Here is a 17,658-nt window from a genome sequence, read left to right as displayed (position 1 = left end):
ACCTGGTAGATATGGAGGGAGGAAGGTATAGGTAGATATAACCTGGTAGATATGGAGGGAGGAAGGTATAGGTAGATATAACGTGGTAGATATGGAGGGAGGAAGGTACAGCTAGATATAACCTGGGTAGATATGGAGGAAGGTAGCTAGATATAACGTGGTATGGAGCTAGATATAACCTGGTAGATATGGAGGGAGGAAGGTATAGCTAGATATAACCTGGTAGATATGGAGGGAGGAAGGTAGATATGGAGGGGGAGGAAGGTACAGCTAGATATAACCTGGTAGATATGGAGGGAGGAAGGTACAGCTAGATATAACCTGGTAGATATGGAGGGAGGAAGGTACAGCTAGATATAACCTGGTAGATATGGAGGGAGGAAGGTACAGCTAGATATAACCTGGTAGATATGGAGGGAGGAAGGTACAGCTAGATATAACCTGGTAGATATGGAGGGAGGAAGGTACAGCTAGATATAACCTGGGAGGGAGGAAGGTAGATATGGAGATATGGAGGAAGGTACAGCTAGATATAACCTGGTAGATATGGAGGGAGGAAGGTACAGCTAGATATAACGTGGTAGATATGGAGGGAGGAAGGTACAGCTAGATATAACCTGGTAGATATGGAGGGAGGTAAGCTAGATATAACAGCTGGTAGATATATATAACCTGGTAGATATGGAGGGAGGAAGGTACAGCTAGATATAACCTGGTAGATATGGAGGGAGGAAGGTACAGCTAGATATAACCTGGTAGATATGGAGGGAGGAAGGTACAGCTAGATATAACCTGGTAGATATGGAGGGAGGAAGCTAGATATAACCTGGTAGATATGGAGGGAGGAAGGTAGAGATATAACCTGGTAGATATGGAGGGAGGAAGGTACAGCTAGATATAACCTGGTAGATATGGAGGGAGGAAGGTATATAAGCTAGATATAACGTGGTAGATATGGAGGGAGGAGATATAACCTGGGTAGATATGGAGGGAGGACAGCTAGATATAACGTGGTAGATATGGAGGGAGGAAGGTACAGCTAGATATAACGTGGTAGATATGGAGGGAGGAAGGTACAGCTAGATATAACCTGGTAGATATGGAGGAAGGTACAGCTAGATATAACCTGGTAGATATGGAGGGAGGAAGGTACAGCTAGATATAACCTGGTAGATATGGAGGGAGGAAGGTACAGCTAGATATAACGTGGTAGATATGGAGGGAGGAAGGTACAGCTAGATATAACCTGGTAGATATGGAGGGAGGAAGGTACAGCTAGATATAACCTGGTAGATATGGAGGGAGGAAGGTACAGCTAGATATAACCTGGTAGATATGGAGGGAGGAAGGTACAGCTAGATATAACGTGGTAGATATGGAGGGAGGAAGGTACAGCTAGATATAACCTGGTAGATATGGAGGGAGGAAGGTACAGCTAGATATAACCTGGTAGATATGGAGGGAGGAAGGTACAGCTAGATATAACCTGGTAGATATGGAGGGAGGAAGGTACAGCTAGATATAACCTGGTAGATATGGAGGGAGGAAGGTACAGCTAGATATAACCTGGTAGATATGGAGGGAGGAGGATATAGCTAGATATAACCTGGTAGATATGGAGGGAGGAAGGTACAGCTAGATATAACCTGGTAGATATGGAGGGAGGAAGGTACAGCTAGATATAACGTGGTAGATATGGAGGGAGGAAGGTACAGCTAGATATAACCTGGTAGATATGGAGGGAGGAAGGTACAGCTAGATATAACCTGGTAGATATGGAGGGAGGAAGGTACAGCTAGATATAACCTGGTAGATATGGAGGGAGGAAGGTACAGCTAGATATAACCGTGGTAGATATGGAGGGAGGAAGGTACAGCTAGATATAACCTGGTAGATATGGAGGGAGGAAGGTAGCTAGATATAACCTGGTAGATATGGAGCTAGATATAACCTGGTAGATATGGAGGGAGGAAGGTACAGCTAGATATAACGTGGTAGATATGGAGGGGAGGTACAGCTAGATATAACCTGGTAGATATGGAGGGAGGAAGGTACAGCTAGATATAACGTGGTAGCTAGATATAACCTGGTAGATATGGAGGGAGGAAGGTACAGCTAGATATAACGTGGTAGATATGGAGGGAGGGAGGAAGGTACAGCTAGATATAACGTGGTAGATATGGAGGGAGGAAGGTACAGCTAGATATAACCTGGTAGATATGGAGGGAGGAAGGTACAGCTAGATATAACGTGGTAGATATGGAGGGAGGAAGGTACAGCTAGATATAACCTGGTAGATATGGAGGGAGGAAGGTACAGCTAGATATAACGTGGTAGATATGGAGGGAGGAAGGTACAGCTAGATATAACCTGGTAGATATGGAGGGAGGAAGGTAGATATAACCTGGTAGATATGGAGGGAGGAAGGTACAGCTAGATATAACCTGGTAGATATGGAGGGAGGAAGGTACAGCTAGATATAACCTGGTAGATATGGAGGGAGGAAGGTACAGCTAGATATAACCTGGTAGATATGGAGGGAGGAAGGTACAGCTAGATATAACCTGGTAGATATGGAGGGAGGTAAGGATACAGCTAGATATAACCTGGTAGATATGGAGGGGAGGAAGGTACAGCTAGATATAACGTGGTAGATATGGAGGGAGGAAGGTACAGCTAGATATAACCTGGTAGATATGGAGGGAGGAAGGTACAGCTAGATATAACCTGGTAGATATGGAGGGAGGAAGGTAGATATGGAGGGAGGAAGGTACAGCTAGATATAACCTGAGTAGATATAGATATGGAGGGAGGAAGGTACAGCTAGATATAACCTGGTAGATATGGAGGGAGGAAGGTACAGCTAGATATAACCTGGTAGATATGGAGGGAGGAAGGTACAGCTAGATATAACCTGGTAGATATGGAGGGAGGAAGGTACAGCTAGATATAACCTGGTAGATATGGAGGGAGGAAGGTACAGCTAGATATAACCTGGTAGATATGGAGGGAGGAAGGTACAGCTAGATATAACGTGGTAGATATGGAGGGAGAAGGAAGCTAGATATAACGTGGTAGATATGGAGGGAGGAAGGTACAGCTAGATATAACGTGGTAGATATGGAGGGAGGAAGGTACAGCTAGATATAACCTGGTAGATATGGAGGGAGGAAGGTAGGAATAACGGTAGATATGGAGGGAGGAAGGTACAGCTAGATATAACCTGGTAGATATGGAGGGAGGAAGGTACAGCTAGATATAACCTGGTAGATATGGAGGGAGGAAGGTACAGCTAGATATAACCTGGTAGATATGGAGGGAGGAAGGTAGAGCTAGATATAACCTGGTAGATATGGAGGGAGTTATGGAGTGAGGGATGAAGTAGCCCATACCCTGCTAGGTATGGAGGGAGGAGCCTATACCCTGCTAGGGAGACACTCTACCACACAGATATCTGGCCCACCACTGCGCAGGAAGACTAAGCAAGAAAAATAAAATAAGGTGAGGGAGAGAGAGAGTGAGAGTGAGGGACAGAAACTGATAGAGAGGACCCAGAGAGAGAGGGGGAGACATAAAAAGAGAGGACCCAGAGAGAGAGGGGGAGACAGAGGGAGAGGGAGACATAAAAAGAGAGGACCCAGAGAGAGAGGGGGAGACAGAGGGAGAGGGAGACATAAAAAGAGAGTATCCAGAGAGAGAGGGGGAGACAGAGGGAGACATAAAAAGAGAGGACCAAGAGAGAGGGGGAGACAGAGGGAGAGATAAAAAGAGAGGACACAGAGAGAGAGGGGGAGGCAGAGGGAGAGATGAAAAGAGGGGACCCAGAGAGAGAGGGGGAGACAGATGGTGAGGGAGAGATAAAAAGAGAGGACCAAGAGAGAGAGGGGGAGACAGAGGGAGAGATGAAAAAGAGGGGACCAACAGAGAGAGGGGGAGACAGAGGGAGAGATAAAAAGAGGGGACCCAGAGAGAGATACAGTATCACTACAGTATCATTCAGCTTGAGATGGAAAACCTGATAAACATCAGAGTTTGTTTTTGAATGTATGAGAGAGGAGAGAGATCTGGAGAAAAAGCTTTTCTCTTTTTTCTTAGCCATCTCACATCGAAACAAAGGTCAGCTACAATATAAGCACTGAGCCCAGCAAGCAACTAGGAGAAGCAAAACCACCCAATCCTTCCATCTCTCTCTATCTCTCTACAGTTTCCATTTGATTTAATTAAATTCAGCTTTATGCTCCACAGGTGCTCCACCAGCTGTTTTTATTTATTGAAATGTGCAAATATGTCCGTTTACCACTTTGGGTTGGTCTTAAAAAGGCTGAAGATGATGGCAGGCAGTTCATCAGTATAAAACATAACAGCAGTGGTAATAATGTGTGTGTGTCTGTGTGCGTGCGTGTGTGTTTTGCTGCCTGGCATTGTAGTCAAGCGTTATTAAAGGAGATTTAATTTCTTCCCGGTACGGAACCTCCTGTGTTAATGGTGTTTATGAGGTTCATTTAACTGTTAAAACGTATTACCTTTTAATGTTCGCATGAACAGAACCGGGAATTATGTTTTCATCTGATTGTCAAACAAATCACTTCAAAAAGTTGGTTACCTGCGCCCGTTCCTCCACTGTAAATAATTCCAGCATCTAGAACTGTGCACCCGAAATTTGATGTATGGAAAGAAAAGAGATGTCTATTATAAAAACAGAAAGTGGCACACACGTGTAGCCTAAATTGAATGATGCGCCTGCTGCTGTCCAAGCCTGTCGGTCCCAGCCAGTCATCTCTGCATCACATCATTTTGGAGCATATAACACCACAAGTCCATTCGCTAACTTCTCATGCAGCTGACAGGCGGTAATGATAAATGATGCTGTAATAGCCTACAATTTCCCTGTCATCTTTGTTGTAATTATTGTGATAGGCTCATATTTTACCGGTACTCCTTACCGGCATTATTTATTTTGAAGGTGGTCCTTACCGGACCGTACCGGCTTACTTTCACCCCTGATTGCAGTCTTCTACTGTTGGTGGAAGTGTAAATGTCAATGTAGTATACACAGTTGAAGTCGGAAGTTAACATACACCTTAGCCAAATACATTTAAACTCGTTTTTTCACAATTCCTGACATTTAATCCTAGTAAAGATTCCCTGTCTTAGGTCAGGTAGGATCACCACTTTATTTTAAGAATGTGAGATGTCAGAATAATAGTAGAGAGAATGATTTATTTCTGCTTTTATTTCTTTCATCACATTCCCAGTGGGTCAGAAGTTAACATGCACTCAATTAGTATTTGGTAGCATTGCCTTTAAATTGTTTAACTTGGGTCAAACATTTCAGGTAGCCTTCCACAAGCTTACCACAATAAATTGGGTGAATTTTGGCCCATTCCTCCTGACAGAGCTGGTGTAACTGAGTCAGGTTTGTAGGCCTCCTTGCTCGCGCACACTTTTTCAGTTCTGCCCACATATTTTCTATAGGATTGAGGTCAGAGCTTTGTGATGGCCACTCCAATACCTTGACTTTGTTGTCCTTAAGCCATTTTGCCCCACTTTGGAAGTATGCTTGGGGTCATTGTCCATTTGGAAGACTAATTTGCTACCAAGCTTTAACTTCCTGACTGATGTCCTGAGATGCTGCTTCAATATATCCACATAATTTTTATTCCTCATGATGCCATCTATTTTGTGAAGTGCACCAGTCTCTCCTGCAGCACAGCACCCCCACAACATGATGCTGCCACCACCGTGCTTCACGGTTGGGATGGTGTTCTTCAGCTTGCAAGCGTCCCCCTTTTCCCTCCAAACATAGCATGGTCATTATGGCCAAACATTTCTATTTTTGTTTCATCAGACCAGAGGACATTTCTCCAAAAAGTATGATATTTGTACCCATGTGCAGTTGCAAACCGTAGTCTGGCTTTTTTATGGCGGTTTTGAACTTCCTTGCTGAGTGTCCTTTCAGGTTATGTCGATATAGGACTCGTTTTACTGTGGATATAGATACTTTTGTACCTATTTCTTCTAGCATCTGGGATTGATTTGCACTTTTTGCACCAAAGTACGTTCATCTCTAGGAGACAGAACGCATCTCCTTCCTGAGCGGTATGATGGCTGTGTGGTCCCATGGTGTTTATACTTGCATCTGTTTGTACAGATGAAAGTGGTACCTTCAGGCATTTGGAAATTGCTCCCAAGGACGAACCAGACTTGTGGAGGTCTACAATGGTTTTTTTTTAGGTTTTGGCTGATTTCTTCTGATTTTCCCATGATGTCAAGAGGCACTGGGTTTTAAGGTAGGCCTTGAAATACATCCACAGGTACACATCCAATTGACTCATATGATGTCAATTAGCCAGAATCAGAATCTTCTAAAGTCATGACATCTTTTTCTGGAATTTTCCAAGCTGTTTAAAGGCACAGTCATCTTAGTGTATGTAAACTTCTGACCCACTGGAATTGTGATACAGTGATTTATAAGTGAAATAATCTGTCTGTAAACAATTGTAGGAAAAATGACTTGTGTCATGCACAAAGTAGATGTCCTAACCGACTTGCCAAAACTATAGTTTGTTAACAAGAAATTTGTGGAGTGGTTGAAATACGAGTTTTAATGATTCCAACCTAAGTGTATGTGAACTTATGACTTCATCTGTATTATGCAACAACCTGGTTGTTTATTCACAGGTCTAAATCAAGTCAATTGACTTTAACCTCTACAAGATCATTGGGTCCCCCGTGGGATGATTGAGCTAACGTAGACTAATGTGATTAGCATGAGGTTGTAAGTAAAAATAAAATTTACCAGGACATAGACATATCTGATAAGGGCAGAACGCTTAAATTATTGTTAATCTAACTGCACTGTCCAATTTACAGTAGCTATTGCAGTGAAATAATACCATGCTATTGTTTGAGGAGAGTGCACAGTTATGTACTTGAAAATGTATCAATCAACCGATTAGGCACATTTGGGCAGACTTAATGCAACATTTTGAACAGAAATACAATGGTTCATTGCATTTCAAAGATGATGGATCTTTTTTTTTTAAACGCATATTTTTTTGTTTTTGTATGATCTTTTACCAGATCTTGTGTTTCTTTTCAAATGGTATCAAGAATATGTATATCCTTGCTTCAGGTCCTGAGCTTCAGGCAGTTAGATTTGGGTACGTCATTTTAGGTGACATTTTTTTAAAAAGGGTCAGCTCGTTAAGAGACATCTAGAATAATGGCCATTTAGCTAGAATGACTGAATGAATCAGATACAGTGGCTTCAGAAAGTATTCATACCCCTTGACTCCAAATGTTGTTGTTTCGCGCTGCTCTGGACTGGTCTGGTCTTGATAAATAAATGATATTATTCTTTTTGACTTAATCTCCATTTGGGCATTGGTTAGACAAGAATTAGAAAATTGCAGGGTGCAGAAATGTTATGCTATTAGTGTAACCTTTATGTAACTAGGCAAGTCAATGAAGAACAACATTTTATTTACGAGGACAGCATACTCCTTCCTCGTGCCCTGCAGGGATTCTTTAGCTAAATAGCCCAGTACTGTACTGCCAAGCGTCATGTTGTACAGCACCATATTTTAGGTTCCAGCAAGTACCAGTCAAAAGTTTGGACACAACTACTCATTACAGATTTTTTGTATATTTTTCCTATTTTCTACATTTTAGAATAATAGTGAAGACATCACAACTATGAAATAACACATATGGAATCAGTTAAGAACAAATTCTTATTTACAAGGACATCCTACTCCTTTCTCCCCAAAGGGATTTGAACCCCGGTCTCCCGCATGCCCCGCATTCTGTAGTACAGGCATGGCCTGCTCTCCCTTATGTAAGGAATTAGTCACTTTCCCATGTTTACTACAGTATGTATTGTAGACTGCACAGTAGCCTAATAAACAAATAAACACATTTTGTTAACTTCTTGGTGACAGGGGGCAGTATTTTCACGTCCGGATGAAATGCATGCCCACATTCAATTGCCTGCTACTCATCCCCAGAAGATAAGATATGCATATTATTAGTAGATCTGGATAGAAAACTCTCTGAAGTTTCTAAAACTGTTTGAATCATGCCTGTAAGTATAATAGAACTTTGTAGCAGGTGAAACCCTGAGGAAAAACCATTCAGATATTTTCTTTTGAGGTCACTCTCTTTTCAATGGGTTTTCATTGGGAATCCAGATTTCTAAGGGACATTCTTGCAGTTCCTACCGCTTCCACTGGATGTCACCATTCTTTAGAAATTGGTTGAGGTTTTTCCTTTGTGTAATGAAGAAGTAGCCCTGTTCAAAACGAGGGTCACTTCAAGTGTACTGTTTGTTAAAGGTGCGTGACCAGAAAGGTAGCGTCAGTTTGTTTTCTTCCTGTATTGAACACAGATCATCCCGTCTACAATTTGAATTATTATTTACTTTAAAAAATACCTAAAGTTGTATTACAACAGTAGTTTGAAATGTTTTGGCAAAGTTTACAGGTAACTTTTGAGATATTTTCTAGTGACGTTGCGCAAGTTGGAACCAGTGTTTTTCAGGATCAAACGAGCCAAATAAATGGACATACACGATGGAATTAATCGAACAAAAGGACCATATGTGATGTTCATGAGACATATTGGGACATATTGGAGTGCCAACAGAAGAAGCTCGTCAAAGCTAAAGCATGATTTATAGTTTTCTTTTCCATTCCATTTAAGGCTAGTGCAAGACATTCCAAGGGTGGCTTCTGATTTAGGGAGAGACGGTACTAGTTTTTGTGCTCCACAGATGTGGATCATGTTGCAGGGGAGGCTCAGGCTTGATTGCCTGTTGCCCTGTAGGGAATGTAAAGAATTAGTGAGGAATGATCTAAGTGAGGTCATTTAGTACTTTTAGTGTGTTTTGTATTGACGTGTGTGTTTGTATTGCGCAGGCTCATTTGAAAAAGAGTCTCAATATGACACCCTGTTAAAATATATATAAAAAATAAACTGTTATTGTTTTACACTGCACAGGAAAGCCTCGTTTCAACAACAATTAAAAGCCCATTTACGTCCCTGGAAACATGTAGATGCCCAGGGCAAGCCAATAGATGCTCTTTTAATTGTAACTTATTTAACAGTCGGAGATCATTAGTGGTGTGGCATGGGGGTTGTGAGTGGGTGGAGAGGAGAAGAGGAGGATCTCTCCATAGTGTTCACATGGTGTGCCTGGGGGAAGAGAGAGAGAGAGAGAGAGATGGGGGAGAGATAGAGAGAGAGAGATGGGAATAGAGAGATCGGGAGAGAAAGGGAGATATAGAGAAGATATAGAGAGAGAGAGATGGGGAGAAAGAGAGAGAGGTGGGCTTTCTTTCTCTGCTCTCTTTTCTTCTACAATATTCATCTTCTAGACCAAACCTGTCATTGTCTGAAATATTGCTGATATCATTCTTTGTGACAGAATAATGAAACATGAAAAGGGGCATTCTTTAACAGTGGTGGCTCTAGGTCCGAGGGAATGAATGAATGGGTTACTGGAGGACTCCCTATAACTGTGTGTGTGTGTGTGTGTGTGTACAAAGACAGTGCCGACAGAGAGAGTCGCCTCGCTTCGAGTCCTTAGGAAACTATGCAGTATTTAGTTTTTGTTATGTATTATTTCTTACCTTGTTACCCCAGGAAATCTTATGTCTTATTACATACAGCAGGGAACAACTATTGGATATAAGAGCGACGTCAATTTACCAACATTACGACTAGGAATACGACTTTCCCAAAGTGGATCCTCTGTTTGGACCACCACCCAGGACAATGAATCTAATCCCAGAAGCCGACCCATAACAACTGTGTCGCAGAAGGGGCAGACAGAGCGGCCTCCTTGTCAGGCTCCGTAGACGTGCACATTGCCCACCGTTCCTGAGTATATTACTCGCCAATGTCCAGTCTCTTGACAACAAGGTAGATGAATTTCAAGCAAGGGTTGCCTTCCAGAGGGGCATCAGAGATTGTAACATTCTCTGTTTCATGGAAACATGGCTCTCTCGGGATATGTTGTCGGAATCAGGTCAGCCACGGGCTTCTCCATGCATCGTGCCGACAGAGTTAAACACCTCTCTGGGAAGAAGGGCGGGGTGTATGCTTCATGATTAACGACTCATGGTGTAATCCTAACAACATACAGGAAATCAAGTCCTTCTGCTCACCCGACCTAGAATTCCTCACAATCAAATGCCGGCCATATTACCTCCCAAGAGAATTCTCGTCAGTTAATGCCACAGCTGTGTACATTCCCCCTCAAGCAGACAACAAGACGGCCCTCAAGGAACTTGGACTCTATGTAAAAGACAGAAACTCAAGCAGGATGTACCAATGACTAGAACCATTCAACACTGGTCTGACAAATCGCTTCAAGATTGTTTTGATCACGCGGACTGGGATATGTTCCGGTCAGCCTCATAGAACAACATTGATCTATATTCTGACTCGGTGAGTGAGTTTATAAGGAAGTACATTGCAGATGTTGTCTCCACTGTGACTATTAAAACCTGCCATAACCAGAAACCGTGGTTGGATGGCAGCCTTAACACAAAACTGAAAGCGCGAACCACCACATTTAACCATGGAAAGAGGTCTTGGAATATGGCTGATAATAAACAGTGTAGTTATTCCTTCCGATTGGCAATCAAACAAGCGAAATGCCGGTACAGGGACAAACTGGAGTCACAATTCAATGGCTCAGACACGAGACGTATGTGGCAGGGTCTATATGAAATCACGGACTACAAAAAGAAAACCAGCCACGTCACGGACACCGACATCACGCTTCCAGACAAACTAAACACATTATTTGCCTGCTTTGAGGATAATACAGTCCCACCATCGTGGCCCGCTAACAAGGACTGCCCTTCCCTCCTTCTCCTTGGCCGACGTGAGTAAAACATTTAAACGTGTTAACGTGTTAAAGATAACTGAACTAAATGACTACCGCCCCGTAGCACTCACTTCTGTCATCATGAAGTGCTTTGAGAGACTAGTCAAGGATCATATCACCTCCACCTTACTGGCCACCCTAGACCCACTTCAGTTTTCATACCACCCCAACAGGTCCACAGACGATGCAATCGCCATCACACTGCACACTGCCCTATCCCATCTGTATAAGAGGAATATCTATGTAAGAATGCTGTTCATTGAGTATAGCTCAGCACCATAGTACACTCCAAGCTCATCATCAAGCTGGAGGCCCTGGGTTTCAATCCCGCCTTGTGCAATTGGGTCCTGGACTTTCTGACGCCCCCCAGGTGGTGAAGGTAGGAAACAACATCTCCACTTTGCTGACCCTCAACACTGGGGCCCAACAAGGGTGCATTCTCAGCCCCCTCCTGTACTCCCTGTTCACTCACGACTGTGTGGCCATTCATGCCACCAACTCAATCATCAAGTTTGATGACACAATAGTAGTGGGCTTGATTACCAACAGCGACGATATAGCCTACAGGGAGAAGGTGAGGGCCCTCGGAGCATGGTGTCAGGAAAACAACCTCCCACTCAACGTCAACAAAACAAGGAAGATGATCGTGGACTTCAGAGGGAGCACCCCCCTATCCACATTGTCGTGTCTTTACTATCATTAAATTGAAGACTTCGTTTTTATCAAAGATTCTCTGTAATTAGTATTACGCGATCAAACTGATTAATCATGTAACTGTAATTAACTAGGAAGTAGGGGCACCAAGGAACATATTCAGTTTACAAAGTTATAATATCCCAATATAACCTTTCAAATATTTTATATCTGATTAATTAGTCTTCGAATTAATGAATTATTTACGTTACCTCACGTTAGTCTCATTCCAAACGTTGTTGGTTATTTGCACGAGCCCAGTCTTCACTATGAGTCATCCATACATCAATTGTCTGAAATCATGTATTTATTACTAACTAAGTAATTCACAGAAATGCATAAACAAAACATACAAAGTAAATATGGTTACAAGAAATGACAGGGGAATGTGCCCTAGTGCGCTAAGCGGCTTGTTGTACAAAAGGGAAGTGGGGGGTCGACTACAAAGTCAGTACAGAGTTAATAATTATAACAATTGAAATGCTAATCCTTTACACATGAACGCTCACTCATTCGGGAACAATTGCAATCAATATATACAGTATATTTACGCTCAGTGTGTCGTCTTGATCTTTGTTGAAAAGTTAGTTTCTGTTGGAGAGTTTTCCTTCTCTCTCTCTCTCTCTCTCTCTCTCTCTCTCTCTCTCTCTCTGCAGACTAGTAATTAATATCAAAGACTTAGTTTAGTTCAACTCAAATGGGAATTGGAGTTTCCTTCATTAAACAGTCCAAAATCACATTACACAATTGTACAAACTGTATCATCCGCAACAGCGCCTCTTCAACCTCAGGAGGCTAAATAAATGTGGCTTGTCACCCAAAACCCTAACAAACTTTTACTGGCTGTATCACAGCCTGCACCGCCCTCAACCGCAAGGCTCTCCAGAGGGTAGTGGGGTCTGCACAACGCATCACCGGGGGCAAACTACCTGCCCTCCATGACACCTACAGCACCCGATGTTACAGGAAGGCCAAAAAGATAATCAAGGACATCAACCACCCGAGCCACTGCCTGTTCACCCCGCTATCATCCAGAAGGCGAGGTCAGTACAGGTGCATCAAAGCTGGGACCGAGAGACTGAAAAACAGCTTCTATCTCAAGACCGTCAGACCGCTAAACAGCCATCACTAACTCAGAGAGGCAGCTGCCTACATTTAGACCCAATCACTGGACACTTAAATAAATGGATCACTAGTAACTTTAAACAAAGCCACGTTAAATAATGCCACTTTAATAATGTTTACATATATTACATTACTCATCTCATATGTAAATACCATATTCTATACCATCTATTGCACCTTGCCAGTGCCGCTCGTCTATCGCTCATCCATATATTTATATGTGCATATAATCTTTCACCCTTTTAGATTTGTGTGTAGTTGTTGGTAGTTGTTGGGGATTGTTAGATTACTTGTTAGATATTACTGCACTGTCGGAACTAGAAGCACAATAATTTCTCTACACTCACATTAACATCTGCTAACCATGTGTATGACCAAAACAACTTGATTTGATTTGAGTATGTGTGTCATCTTCCGACTTCAACTGTACCTGGCTCCATCTGCACCTTTGAAACTCAATATCTTGTCTATTTATGTACACCAATTATGCCCTTTCATCTACAAATGCTCATACCTCCCAGACAGTTTACCTAACCCTTCAAAGGATTCTTCCAGGTTCATTCTGAAATGCAGCAATATAACACAAGATAGTGGGATAACCTTCACCCTCCCCATTGTCTCACCTCACATAGTCAACTCAATAACTTCAAGCGAAGACTGGGGGTCAGCCTTATGAACCAAACTACTCAGTAATCTAACACATGAAGACTGGGGGTCAGCCTTATGAACCAAACTACTCAGTAATCTCCTCCATGTAGACTGGGGGTCAGCCTGATGAACCAAACTACTCAGTAATCTCCTCCATGAAGACTGGGGGTCAGCCTTATGAACCAAACTACTCAGTAATCTCCATGAAGACTGGGGGTCAGCCTGATGAACCAAACTACTCAGTAATCTCCATGAAGACTGGGGGTCAGCCTGATGAACCAAACTACTCAGTAATCTCCTCCATGAAGACTGGGGGTCAGCCTGATGAACCAAACTACTCAGTAATCTCCATGAAGACTGGGGGTCAGCCTGATGAACCAAACTACTCAGTAATCTCCTCCATGAAGACTGGGGGTCAGCCTGATGAACCAAACTACTCAGTAATCTCCATGAAGACTGGGGGTCAGCCTGATGAACCAAACTACTCAGTAATCTCCTCCATGAAGACTGGGGGTCAGCCTGATGAACCAAACTACTCAGTAATCTCCTTCATATAGACTCACTCTCACACACACATTTAATTAAACAAAACAAACACAGTTTTTTTTTCTTCCTGATTGCTGATCATTTTATTTATCAATTTATAATTAGCAGGTTTTGTTATCTTATTTAACTAACCTTTTAAAACATTTTTTTGATACTTATGTATTGTACAGTATATTGTTTTTTTTGTGGTGTGGTTTTCATATAAGCCCTTGGGCTTCCAACCACACCTGCACACCATTTATAATTAGACTTAAAAAAAAAATCTATATTGTTGTTTATCACTTGTTTTCTTTGGTGCAAATAAATGAAACAAAAAAAACTAAACTACATTGATAGAACCCACAATCTATCGGCAATATTAAAGCTGATTCACCCCTCTAAAAACTTGAGCAACTGTCCCAGACGACTAAGCTGGTTGCAATGACTTTATTATTACAACCAGTTTACTGGTGTGAAGTGACAAATCTGCCCCTCTACCGTTAGTATTGAGCCACATGTGCCAAAGACCTTGTCAAGTCTGTGTGTGTGTGTTCTACTCTCTTGTCCCTTGCTAATGATGTTCTACCAGTGATTATGTCCAGAATGCAATGCTCACACTGATCAAGGATCAGGTCAACCAAAACGAATGGCAGATATTGACGTGGCTCACAAAATAAATTGTATAAAAGATGATTGTTTATGTTTATAACCATGACACCTATTACCTTCAAATGGAAATCCAATGAAATCACTGAATCAAGGCTCCCTGTTAGCTCCCTGTTTGTCATGCATTAGACAGCAAAGCAAAACCTCCCATTTTGGTGAACCAACTTCTCCATCTCCCATCTATTTCTGGCTCTATTGATCTATTGATCTATTAATCTTGTCTAGGTGAATGTCATTTGTGTTTCGGGAAAGAGAAGCTTTACAGTAGTCTGTTAGGTCTAACCCAAAGCTACTGCAGAATACAAGGTATGACCCCCCGAGCTACCTGCGGGGAAATCTCCAGAGTGTTACCGGCTTCAATATCCTGCATACTACCTACTGCCATTGCACCCTTGAGAAAGGCACTTTACCCCTGAGTGCACCAGCTCTTTTGACGCTCCCAGCCTGTGATGTACAGATCAATTCTGTACAGTGTTTACATACACTTAGGTTGGAGTCATTAAAACTAGTTTTTCAGCCACTCCAAAAATGTATTGTTAACAAACTACAGTTTTGGCAAGTCATTTAGGACATCTACTTTGTGCATGACACAAGTCATTTTTACAACAATTGTTTACAGACAGATTATTTCACGTATAAATCACTGTATCACAGTTCCAGTGTGTCAGAAGTTTACATATACTAAGTTGATGGTGTTTTTAAACAGCTTGGAAAATTACAGAAAATGATGTCATGACGTTAGAAGCTTCTGATAAGCTAATTAACATCCTTTGAGTCAATTGGAGGTGTACCTGTGGATGTATTTCAAGGACTACCTTCAAACTCAGTGCCTCTTTGCTTGACATCATGGGAAAATCAAAAGAAATCAGCCAAGTCCTCAGAATTTTTTTTGTTCAATTTCTAGATGACTGAAGGTACCACATTCATCTGTACAAACAATGGTGTGCAAGTATAAACACCATGGGACCACGCAGCCATCGTACCGCTCAGGAAGGAGACGCGTTCTGTCTCCTAGAGATGAACGTACTTTGGTGCGAAAAGTGCAAATCAATCCAGGTACAAAAGTATCTACATCCACAGCAAAACGGGTCCTATATCGACATAGCCTGAAAGGCTCTCAACAAGGAAGAAGCCACTGCTCCACAACCGCCATAAAAAAGACAGATTACGGTTTGCAACTGCACATGGTGACAAAGATTGTACTTTTTGGAGAAATGTCCTCTGATGAAATAGAACTGTTTGGCCATAATGACCATCGTTATGTTTGGAGGAAAAAGGGGGAGGCTTGCAAACCGAAGAACACCATCCCAACCGTGAAGCACGGTGGTGGCAGCATCATGTTGTGGGGGTGCTTTGCTGCAGGATGGACTGGTGCACTTCACAAAATAGATGGCATCATGAGAAATGAAAATTTAACCAAGTTAAAGCTTGGTCGCAAATGGGTCTTCCAAATGGACAATGACTCCTAGCATACTTCCAAAGTTGTGGCAAAAGGGCTTAAGGACAACAAAGTGAATGTATTGGAGTCATTTACACCAGCTCTGTCAGGAGGAATGGTCCAAAATTCCCCCAACTTATTGTGGGAAGTTTGTGGAAGGCCAAGTTAAACATTTTAAAGGCAATGCTACCAAATACTAATTGAGTGTATGTACACTTCTGACCCACTGGGAATGTGATGAAAGGAATAAAAGCTGAAATAAATCATTCTCTCTACTATTATTCTACATTTCACATTCTTAAAATAAAGTGATGATCCTAACTGACCTAAAACAGGGAATTTTTACCAGGATTAAATGTCAGGAATTGTGAAAAACGGAGTTTAAACATATTTGGCTAAGGTGAACGTAAACTTACAACGTCATCTGTATGTGTTGTGTCAGGCTGTTTACTGTGGCAGCAAAATTTATATTTTATTACTTCTCTCATAAATGCTGGCAGATTTTAGATGACATTGTTTGTAGCTACTCCTACCTTAAAAACCATAACGACGGAGATATGCTAGCTAGTTTATTTCAGACAACGCTTCCATATTTTAATGTAGCAAATAATGTATGTTAGGGTACATTCTGTCAAACATTCCTTCACATTATTTAGTCAGACTGAAGGTTTCAAGTACAAGTACAACGTATTAATCATATCATATTGAGATTGATGTTTATTACATTATAACTATACTGTGTGGGTATCATAAGACATACACGTGGGCATGCGCACAAACACACACTGGCATGCACACAAGAAACACACACACACACACACACACACACACACACACACACACACACACACACACACACACACACACACACACACACACACACACACTGTATGTGTGTGTTTAGAAGGGCTGTCAAGGAGTCAATCCCCTCTGAGCAAATCCACACTAGGCTTTTTGTATCCGGCTTTAGAGAACAAATGCACTCCTTTTAAATAGATATCTCTGGGTTTGAGAGAGCAGTGTTGTGAACTCAGAGTTAGAGGACTGACAGGACTGGGTCATACAGAGGGATAGAAATGAGGAGTAATCTTCACACCAATCCTTCCCATTGCCCCCCCACTGTGTGAGCAAAACTGAGTAACCGGAGTTAAATCTATATTGTGTTTGGCATACATAATCAACTATTTTATATCAAATAAATTAAAAAGAAGCTCAATCATTCCTAAACTAATGGTGGTGGAGCTTATAATAGTCCCCATGAGTTAACTGGATAAAATATTGACCGGGGCCCATAGACTGTACTATGTAAGGAATATGGTGCCATTTGTAGATCTGTCCAAGGTACCACCCCTCAGAGACAGCCCAATGGTTGCTGTCCAGGGTGCTGAAATGTATAGAGTCAATTTTCTCCGGCCCCACTGATATACTTTTTGGGGGGATATTTCAAGGGGTCATAAAATTCTAAATCAAATAGCTAAATGATCCTTGCTATGACCTTCTTAAAACAATTCCACATAGCTCAATAGAAACCCATCCCCAGGCTTAGACAGGGCTTGGACTGGAGAGGGTTAATTGGAACACAATTTACTTTTCCACTACCAATGTTCACATATTGATTGAGGAAGGCAGTGTGAATCAAGTGCAAGAAAGAAATGTAACACTGAGA

General features: G+C 41.9%; 1 protein-coding gene across 1 annotated transcript in view; it reads right to left on the bottom strand.

Moving 5' to 3' along the window:
- Positions 1 to 17,658, bottom strand: part of LOC112246006 (CUB and sushi domain-containing protein 3-like) — a 385,088-nt gene that overhangs the window by 184,449 nt on the left and 182,981 nt on the right. The gene's annotated exons all lie outside the window — the stretch shown is intronic.

Source organism: Oncorhynchus tshawytscha, linkage group LG13 (genome assembly GCF_018296145.1).
Source record: "Oncorhynchus tshawytscha isolate Ot180627B linkage group LG13, Otsh_v2.0, whole genome shotgun sequence".
NCBI classification, from domain to species: domain Eukaryota; kingdom Metazoa; phylum Chordata; class Actinopteri; order Salmoniformes; family Salmonidae; genus Oncorhynchus; species Oncorhynchus tshawytscha.
The sequence above is the reverse complement of the archived record's forward strand: the minus strand, read 5'-3'. Positions and strand labels throughout refer to the sequence as shown.